At 48.6% G+C, this 9,888-nt stretch overlaps 1 long non-coding RNA gene across 1 annotated transcript; it reads left to right on the top strand.

Moving 5' to 3' along the window:
• Nucleotides 1-6,400: 6,400 nt before the first annotated feature.
• Nucleotides 6,401-7,008, top strand: LOC118562189. Its single transcript, XR_004930498.1, has 2 exons — nt 6,401-6,503; nt 6,580-7,008. It is a non-coding gene; the product is annotated as an uncharacterized LOC118562189 (long non-coding RNA).
• Nucleotides 7,009-9,888: the final 2,880 nt, after the last annotated feature.

A 9,888-nucleotide genomic window follows, 5' to 3' on the forward strand; every position in this document is an offset into this window, starting at 1 on the left:
CAACATTCTCCCAAAAACCTGATTTAGTCAGAAAATATTTTTTCAAAGGAAGTTGTTAAGGTAACCCCAATGAAAATGCCCATTTACCCATGTGTTTTGAAAAACTCCACAATGTATTACAAAGAATTTATTTAGCCTTTAAATTATCTGTGACACCTTTTGTCCTATCCTGTTTACACATAGCACCATCAGATTATTAACAAAAAGTTAGTAAGCAGATCGTCTAAAAACATGTGTTTGCGGCTCTAGTGGCAGATACGTCTATGGTTAAATATGTTTTTTCTCAGATTGTTTTTCAAACTGTAAATATCACAGTACAATTTGTGTGACTTCTTTTTAAGTTAACACAAGCATTCAAAATGCATTAAGCCAAGCTATACTTACCAGTGCAGCTCTGCAGATATGCTATGGACTGTGTCGACCTAACACGTATTTACATAAATCAGAGGGGGCTGTACTTTGGCAAGAGATGTTCTTCTGTGCTTTTGAAGGATTCTGGCAAAGACAGCATGACCTAATTAGCAGATACTGCACATTCAATACATCACATGGAAAACCTTGTATTCTCAGCCTTCCAGGCATCATATCTGCTCCAGAGATCTTCAACAGGTCAATGAAATCCATCATAGAAGTTGTAGTAGGAACAAGAGTGTACACTGATGAAATTGTGGTGTTTAACATGCAAAGAGCATGATGAGCAGTTGGAGAAGTTCCTGTATGGAGTGCAAAAGAGTCTGCTGAAGCTAAATATAAAATTGTCAGTTGGTTTAACTGACATTACATTTTCAGTAGACAAGCTCCTGGGTGAAGGAGTGAAAATATACTATGCAAAATGTCAAGACAATTTGACTTTAAGTGCCTTGAGATGACATGTGTTGTGAATTGCCGCTATATAAATAAAAAAATGTATTGGAATGGAACATAGCAGCCCCCAGCTGAAGGAAAAATGAGAAGTGTGAGCTATAGAAATGATTAGTAATAAATGTCCTTGGTAATTGCATTCCTAATCTTTCAGCAAAAAACTTGTCTAATAATGTTGGTTCATTAAGACAGTACGTTTTAAGTGGACAAAGAATGGGACAGACTGAATGACTGAGAATTGCGAGTCACTTGAAAAATTGTGAGTCATGTATAAAGTTATACATCTTTAGTTATTTATATATATATATATATATATATATATATATATATATATATATATATATATATATATATATATATATATGGTTGTCAGGGCTCAGCAGACTGCACTGTGTTTTCCCCGGCCAGCGCAGTCTTTTTCCCTCTCCCCTCCTGGCAGGTGATTCGAGCTGACTGGTGGCGGAGACACACACCTGCGGCTCGTTCAGCGGCGTGCGGCGGCGCTATAAGAACTGCGCTCAGACAGCCGAGAGATGCCAGATTGTTAACCTAAAGTGGTAAAACTCAGTGGCCCTTTGTCCGTCTGACATCTCTCTCGTTTCTCCCTGTCTACCTAAGGTTCTCCTGTGCTCCAGGTCTGCCTCCGCCTTGGGTCCCGTCCCAAGTGGCTCTCCAAGCCCTGATGTCGTCAGTCAGGTCTCCCGACAATTGGATCTTCTGGAACCCGCTCCTCCATCTGGTTCTCTTGGCTGTCAACGGATCACCTTCAACGCCGCTGCTGCTCGGATCCCTCTCCGCTCCGCCGGACCGCCCACCTGCCTCTCAGTCATCTGCGGGAGGCTGCCCCTGTGCCCGTCTTTCCATGCCACTCCCCCCGGCTCGGTTCCTGCGCTACGCGGTAAGCCCTCCCACCCCTCCGTAAAGACGTTTAGGCGTGAGAGTTGTCCGACGTCTAACGTTCTGCCTCTTTTCCGCAGATTTCACTCGCTTCTCCATACCGTCCCTTCAAACAATCCACGTTGATGCTCCTTGTCTTGCACGTTTAACAATAAACTTCTAAACCTGCTTCTGTCCTCCAAGTGATCTCTGCATGTGGGCCAAACACATTAAAAAAACCATGACAGAAGAACAATCTGGCCTCCCTGACCCAGCAGAATCACTAGGAAGACAGTTCGCTGCCAGCAGAGCAGCTTCATACTCTTGAGCTAGCGGTCCGATCAACCCAGGAACAGCTGCAGAATCTGACAGCTCATTTCAGTCAGCTGACTGAAACACTGCGCGCTGCTAACCCACCCCGTGCTCCCGAGCTTTCTAGCTCTGTTCCCGAGCCTGCGGCTGCAGAACCACCCCCACTTACCCGGAGACTTCCTCTCCTTGTCCGGAAAAGTTTTCTGGAGACAATGGGGATTGCGGGGGTTTTTTGTTTCAATGTGCCTTAGTTTTCAATCGCTCTCCACGCACGTACGCCCAAGACGGTGCCAAGATTTCTTTTATTTACGCCTATTAACCGGGAGAGCTTTAAGATGGGCCGAAGCCCGCTTTCCCGATTGCCGACAGTTCGGCTGCACCTTTGATGATTTCGTTTCCGAGTTTAAGATGGTTTTTTGCGGCTGAGTCTGATCCAGCTCAGCAGTCGCGCCAGCTGCTGGCTCTCTGACAGCGCGGTCGCCGCGTCTCGGATTTCGCTATTGAGTTTCGCACTCTGGCTGCCGCCGCGGGTTGGGAACCTCACGCCCTTAAATCAGTTTTTTTTCCAAGCGCTTGATGAGGGTCTCAAGGATGAGCTGGCTCGCCTGGAAGAGCCGGGCACCTTAGATGAGTTTATTACCCTCGCCATCCGATTGGATAACCGTTTAAGGAGTAGGGGCCGAGGAAGGTCGGAGAGACTTTCACGTTTGCCTGCGCTTTCGCTCCCCGAGCGTGCTCCGTCCCGGCCCGTCGCGGCCCCTCCCTCTCCTCCGGAGCCTATGCAAATAGGTAGGGTTCATCTCACTCCGGAGGAGAGGCAGCAACGAATGGACTTGAAGCTTTGCATTTATTGTGCTTCCCCTAAACATTTTATTGGGGCTTGTCCTGAGCGACCAAAAGACCAGGTTCGTCGGCTATAGTGGGAGAGCCGGCGAACCCGATCAAATACTCAGCTCTCACGTCATCTCACGAATCTGCGCCCCCACTTTTTTGCTTACCTGCAATTCTTCCTTTGGCTCGTGAAAGTCTAAATCTTTTTGCTTTGATAGACTCCGGTTGTGACTTTAACTTGATCGATCATGCCTTAGTTTCTCTGAAAACGGTTTGAAAACCGTTAGCTTGGTCACTCCCTTCCAGGTTTCGGCTCTGGATGGAGGGGCACTTCCCCAGATTACCCATCGGACCAAGCCGTTGGAAATCATTATTTCGGGTAATCACCGTGAACTGATCAGCTTTTATGTTTTTCCCATTAAACGGGCCCCCATAGTTTTGGGACATCCTTGGTTACTGGATCACAACCCTCGTCTTAATTGGGCCGAGCGACGGGTAGAATCCTGGTCTCTCTCCTGTCACTCCCGCTGTTTGCGTTCAGCTGTCCCGTCTAACTCATTGGCGGAGGACCCCGCAGTTAGTGATGGCCCAGTTGACTTAAACTTGGTCCCAAGGGAGTACCACGACTTACAACAGGTGTTTAGTAAAAGCAGGGCGGAATCTCTGCCGCCACATCGTCCCTACGACTGCGCCATAGACCTGCTCCCTGGCGCCCCTTTACCTGCTAGCCGTCTTTATAACATCTCCCGGGCTGAACGAGAGGCGCTGGAGAAATACATTAATGAATCTCTCTCGTCCGGCCTGATCCGTCCGTCCTCCTCCCCGCTGGGAGCTGGCTTTTTCTTTGTGGGGAAAAAAGATGGCACTCTGCGCCCGTGTATTGACTATCGGGGGCTTAATCAGATAACGGTCAAAAATAAGTATCCTCTCCCACTGCTGTCCTCCGCTCTCGAGCCGGTTCAACACGCCATGGTTTTTTCAAAACTCGACCTACGTAACGCTTACCATTTGGTGCGGATCCGCCGGGGGGATGAGTGGAAGACGGCATTTAAGACCCCCCTGGGTCATTTTGAATACCGTGTGATGCCGTTCGGCCTGTGCAATGCCCCGTCGGTCTTCCAGGCCCTGGTGAACGATGTCCTTCGGGACTTCTTAAACATTTTTGTGTTTGACTTGGACGACATATTAATTTATTCCCGAGACCTTGCTGAACACACCCAACATGTCCGACTTGTCCTTCAGCGCCTTCTGGAGAACCGCCTTTTTGTTAAAGCAGAAAAATGCGAATTTCACAAGCCATCCGTTTCTTTTCTGGGCCTCATTTTAGAGGGTGGGCAGGTCCGGTCGGACCCGGAAAAGATCAAGGCCGTCCTCGAATGGCCGGTACCCGAAACAAGAAAGCAGTTGCAACGCTTTCTGGGATTTGCAAACTTTTACCGCCGTTTCATAAGAGGCTACAGCCAAATCGCCGCTCCCCTGCATGCTCTCACGTCACCCAAGACTCTGTTCCTATGGAATCCTGCTGCTAACTCGGCCTTTCAGACCCTGAAAGAGAGATTTTCCCGAGCTCCCGTCCTCATGCATCCAGACCCCCAGAGGCAGTTCATAGTGGAGATTGATGCTTCAGACACCGGTGTAGGTGCCGTCCTTCCGCAGCAGTCCAGCAGTGATCAAAAGCTACATCCTTGCGCCTTTTTTTCCCGTCGTCTCACCCCAGCCGAACGGAATTATGATGTGGGTGATCGTGAGCTCCTAGCCATAAAACTCGCTTTAGAGGAGTGGCGCCATTGGCTAGAGGGATCCGAGCAGCCCATCATCATCTGGACTGATCACAAAAACTTAGCCTACCTGCAATCCGCCAAACGTCTCAACCCTCGACAAGCTCGCTGGTCGCTTTTTTTTTCTCGCTTCAATCTGACGATCACCTACCGCCCAGGCTCAAAGAATCTGAAACCGGACGCTCTTTCCCGTCTCCACGCCCCACAAGACTCTGGTGCCGAACCAGCCTCCATCTTACCACCCACCTGCACTGTCGGTGCCCTCCACTGGGAGATCGAAGAGGAGATTTCCCGCGCCCTGCGCTCGGAACCGGACCCTGGAAATGGCCCACCTGGTCGCATGTTCATCCCGTCCTCCGTCCGACCCCGCGTACTCCAGTGGGCCCACACCACCAAGTTCTCTGGCCATCCCGGAGTTCACCGGACTCTCTCCTTCCTCTCGTGACGCTTCTGGTGGCCCTCCATGTCCAGTGACGTCCGGGAGTATGTGCGCTCATGTTCCGTGTGCGCCCTGAATAAGACCACCAACAGACCGCCCGCGGGCCTTTTGCAACCGCTGCCTGTCCCCGAACGCCCCTGGTCCCACGTGGCCCTGGATTTCATAACTGGCCTCCCGGCTTCCCAGGGCATGACGGTCATTCTCGCTGTCATAGACCGTTTTTCTAAAGCTTGCCACTTGGTTCCCCTCCGAAAGCTCCCGTCAGCCCTCCAGACGGCCCAGCTCCTGGTTGGGCATGTCTTTCGTCTGCATGGCATCCCGACAGAGATCTTGTCTGACCGTGGTCCTCAATTCACCTCGCGGGTGTGGAAGGAGTTCGCCTCGGCCCTAGGGGCCAAATACACCCTCACCTCCGGATACCACCCGCAAACCAACGGCCAAACAGAACGCCTCAACCAGGAGCTGGAATCCACACTCCGTTGCCTGACCTCCAATAACCCCTCCGACTGGAGTAAGTTTCTTCCCTGGGTCGAATACGCCCACAATTCACACACCTCCACCGCCACAGGTTTGTCGCCTTTCGAAGTTTCCCTCGGCTACCAACCTCCACTCCTCCCCTCTGACCAACAACGAGTCGCTGTCCCCTCCGTCCAGCATCACTTACACCGCTGCCGGCAGTTCTGGTCCCAAACCACTCGGGCCCTGCATAGGAGGGCTGAGCAGAGTAAACGCTTTGCTGACCGGAGACGAGACCCTGCCCCCCTTTACCGCCCTGGCCAACGAGTTTGGCTTTCCACCCAGCACCTTCCCTCCGCTCGCCGTAAGATGGCTCCCCGCTATTCTGGACCCTTCGAGATTATCTCTGTCATCAGTCCCACCGCTGTCCGCCTCCGCCTCCCTCCAAATTCCCGGACCCACCCCACTTTCCATGTCTCTCACATCAAACCCGTATTCTCCAGTACCCTGTGCCCTCCCGCCCAGCCCCCTCCAGCCTCTCAGGACTACCAGGGCCGCCGGATTCGGAGAATCGTGGACTCCCGTCGACGGGGCAGGGGCCATCAGTACCTTGTCGACTGGGAGGGCCGCGACCCCGGAGACCGGTCATGGCTGCCCAGCTCCGCCATCCCAGATCAGTCCCTGATTGAGGACTTCAACGCCTCACGCCCCTCCACGTCCTCGGGGTCGCCGGGTGGCGACCATTGAGGGGGGGGGTGGTGTCAGGGCTCAGCAGACTGCACTGTGTTTTCCCCGGCCAGCGCAGTCTTTTTCTCTCTCCCCTCCTGGCAGGTGATTCGAGCTGACTGGTGGGCGGAGACACACACCTGCGGCTCGTTCAGCGGCGTGCGGCGGCGCTATAAGAACTGCGCTCAGACAGCCGAGAGATGCCAGATTGTTAACCTAAAGTGGTAAAACTCAGTGGCCCTTTGTCGTCTGACATCTCTCTCGTTTCTCCCTGTCTAACCTAAGTCTCCTGTGCTCCAGGTCTGCCTCCGCCTTGGGTCCCGTCCCAAGTGGCTCTCCAAGCCCTGACATCGTCAGTCAGGTCTCCCGACAATTGATCTTCTGGAACCCGCTCCTCCATCTGGTTCTCTTGGCTGTCAACGGATCACCTTCACGCCGCTGCTGCTCGGATCCCTCTCCGCTCCGCCGGACCGCCCACCTGCCTCTCAGTCATCTGCGGGAGGCTGCCCCTGTGCCCGTCTTTCCACGCCACTCCCCCCGGCTCGGTTCCTGCACTACGCGGTAAGCCCTCCCACCTCTCCGTAAAGACGTTTAGGCGTGAGAGTTGTCCGACGTCTAACGTTCTGCCTCTTTTCCGCAGATTTCACTCGCTTCCTCCATACCGTCCCCTCAAACAATCCACGTTGATGCTCCTTGTCTTGCACGTTTAACAATAAACTTCTAAACCTGCTTCTGTCTCCAAGTGATCTCTGCATGTGGGCCAAACACATTAAAAAACCATGACACATATATATATATATATATATATATATATATATATAGCTTTATCCAACTTTTACAACAAAGGCAGATTGCAAGCCACTGACTTTAGTCATTAAAGTGAATCTTCATGGCATGACTTCTGTAGAATCCAGAGGATGATTATGAAACTGCTAAACTAAGACTTCCACTTACTTCAGCGGTTTCCCAACCGGGTTGACGCACCTCCCCAAAACAAAAAAAAAAGGAACAAGCTTTTTTATAGCCATTTTAAAGGTGGCATGTTTATTCATGCTCAAATGACCATAACACACATAAACAAAGAAAATAGAAAGAAAACTGCAGTTACAGTTACAATAACACAACAATCATAACAAAGGTTGTGGAAATAAAATTACAACATTATTTGCATTAAATTACAATAAGGTTACACACAACAGAAACCTGAGGATTTTCAGGTGCATCGGTGGTTCAGCCTGGAGCGAGAGAAAGAAACTCAGATCGGTCAAAACCTCCACAGACAACATTAAACGTCTCTGAATCAGAGACTTTCCAGGTGGATTCATAGACTAAACTCTGATAAACCTGTCTGTGTTCTCACTTTGTTTATTTCATCTACCAGCTTCTAAATCTGAGTCTGACTCACAATTTACGCTGCAAAATAAAAACACGAAGAAGTTTGACTTGTGTATGAGAGATAGAGGGAGAGGGAGAGAACACTTTGGTAGAGCGGCATAGAGTAACAATAATAGAGTGCTTGCCTTGATGAAGCTGTTATTAATCAGAGATATAAAAAGTTATTTCCTGATTGTTTCGCAGTGGTTACATTCAGCAGGTAAACACTCCCATGGCAACACACCTCAGCTCCCTTTACTCCCCACTGTCAGGTGCCGGTTTCACTGTTCCTATCTGAATACGCACTAAAAATGGCATCTTTAAAATGAACTGCACCTGTCTGAATCACAATGAAAAGTATTACAGCTCTGTGCATGAGTATACCCATAAACCGCGCCTACCACCAATTTTCCCACTAGCAGCAGCGGCATGGGCATGACATGCACATCCGTGCTTGTCGCCAGGTCAGAGTCACACCAGAATATTGATACAGGTACAGAGACCATGTCACTCAATTTAATCTTGTAAATAAAACTTTTGGCACAAATACAATTTTCCCTCTACTGACGTACATGATGTGAAGTGAGGAGAGAGATAGACATTTTCTGACTCCTCCTTGTTTTCTTCTCCGTTGCAATTTTCTCCTCTGCCTCAGCTTCCTCACTCTCTTGGTTCCTCTCCTCCTTCATCACGAACTTTGACCTTAGATGTCTCATCTGACAGTTTCTCCTATTTCAGCCAATTGAGCATATTTGCAAGAATGAATGAAGTAGAGGCCACAAGATAGGTGTGCATATACAGCACAATGCATACAAGATAACTTCTTCTATATTTCATCTTAAAATTAAGCATCTAAATAAATACATTTTCATGTGAATACATTTTTATTTATTTATTAAATTTACAGTTTTTATTTTAAATGTTTTCAAAAGAAATGTTTACTTACACGTCGTTATGATGTGGGGAAAACACACTGTCAGACTGCCGTTACATGTTTCGTCTTGCGCACCCCCTAGTGGCAGCGCACGCACCCCAAGGGGTGAGTGCACCACACTTTGGAAATGCCTGACCTAGGAGGCAGCTAATGCTGTTATGCATGGCAAGAAGAAATTTGTTCATTGTGGAGGTTCCTCCAGCCATTTCTCAGTGTTAGTAGTCAAACAGTTGTTTGCTAATGTAGTTGTACACATTTGGTTTAGACAATCAACAGCCTTTGTAAACTTTCTTTACTTTTTCGCTAAGATTTAAAGAACTGGCTGGAAGAGAGGACGTTTCTATGATATGCAACACCAGGAAATACATGAATCCATTAATTAAAATTTTCAATTCAATTCAATTCAATTTTATTTATATAGCGCCAATTCATGAAAAATTTCATCACGAGGCACTTTACAAAGTCAAATCAATCATATTATACTGATTGGTCAAAAATTTCCTATATAAGGGAACCAGTTGATTTCTTCAAAGTCCCGACAAGCAGCATTCACTCCTGGAGAAGTGTAGAGCTACAGGGAGAGTCGTCTGCATTGTCCATGGCTTTGCAGCAATCCCTCATACTGAGCAAGCATAAAGCGACAGTGGAAAGAAAAAAACACCCATTAGCGGGAAGGAAAAACCTCCAGCAGAACCGGGCTCAGTATGAACGGTCATCCGCCTCGACCGACTGGGGGTTACAGAAGACAGAGCAGAGACACAACAAGACAGACAAAAAAGCACAGAAGCACATATTGATCCAGTAATCTGTTCTACATTAGATGGTAATAGCCGGTGATCTGTCTTCTCTGGATGATGTCACAGTTCACAGAACGTCAGACCAGGTGTACCTGTAATGAAGAAAAAAGAGAGAGAACAAAAAGTTAAAAGCTGAAATGACAACAGTCATTTCAATGTAATACAATGCAAATCTGGAGAACAGTAGAGTGGAGAACAGTAGAAATGAGTAGAGTGAGAAAAATAGGCCCTGATGTCCTCCAGTAGCCTAAGCCTATAGCAGCATAACTATAGAGATAGCTCAGGGTAACATGAGCCACTCTAACTATAAGCTTTGTCAAAAAGGAAAGTTTTAAAATTAGTCTTAAAAGTAGACAGGGTGTCTGCCTCACGGACCAAAACTGGGAGTTGGTTCCACAGGAGAGGTATAGCTAAAGGATCTGCCTCCCATTCTACTTTTAGAGACTCTAGGAACCACCAGTAGACCAGCAGTCTGAGAGCGAAGTGCTCTGTTAGGAATATATG

This window comes from Fundulus heteroclitus, unplaced genomic scaffold, assembly GCF_011125445.2.
Source record: "Fundulus heteroclitus isolate FHET01 unplaced genomic scaffold, MU-UCD_Fhet_4.1 scaffold_817, whole genome shotgun sequence".
NCBI classification, from domain to species: Eukaryota; Metazoa; Chordata; class Actinopteri; order Cyprinodontiformes; family Fundulidae; genus Fundulus; species Fundulus heteroclitus.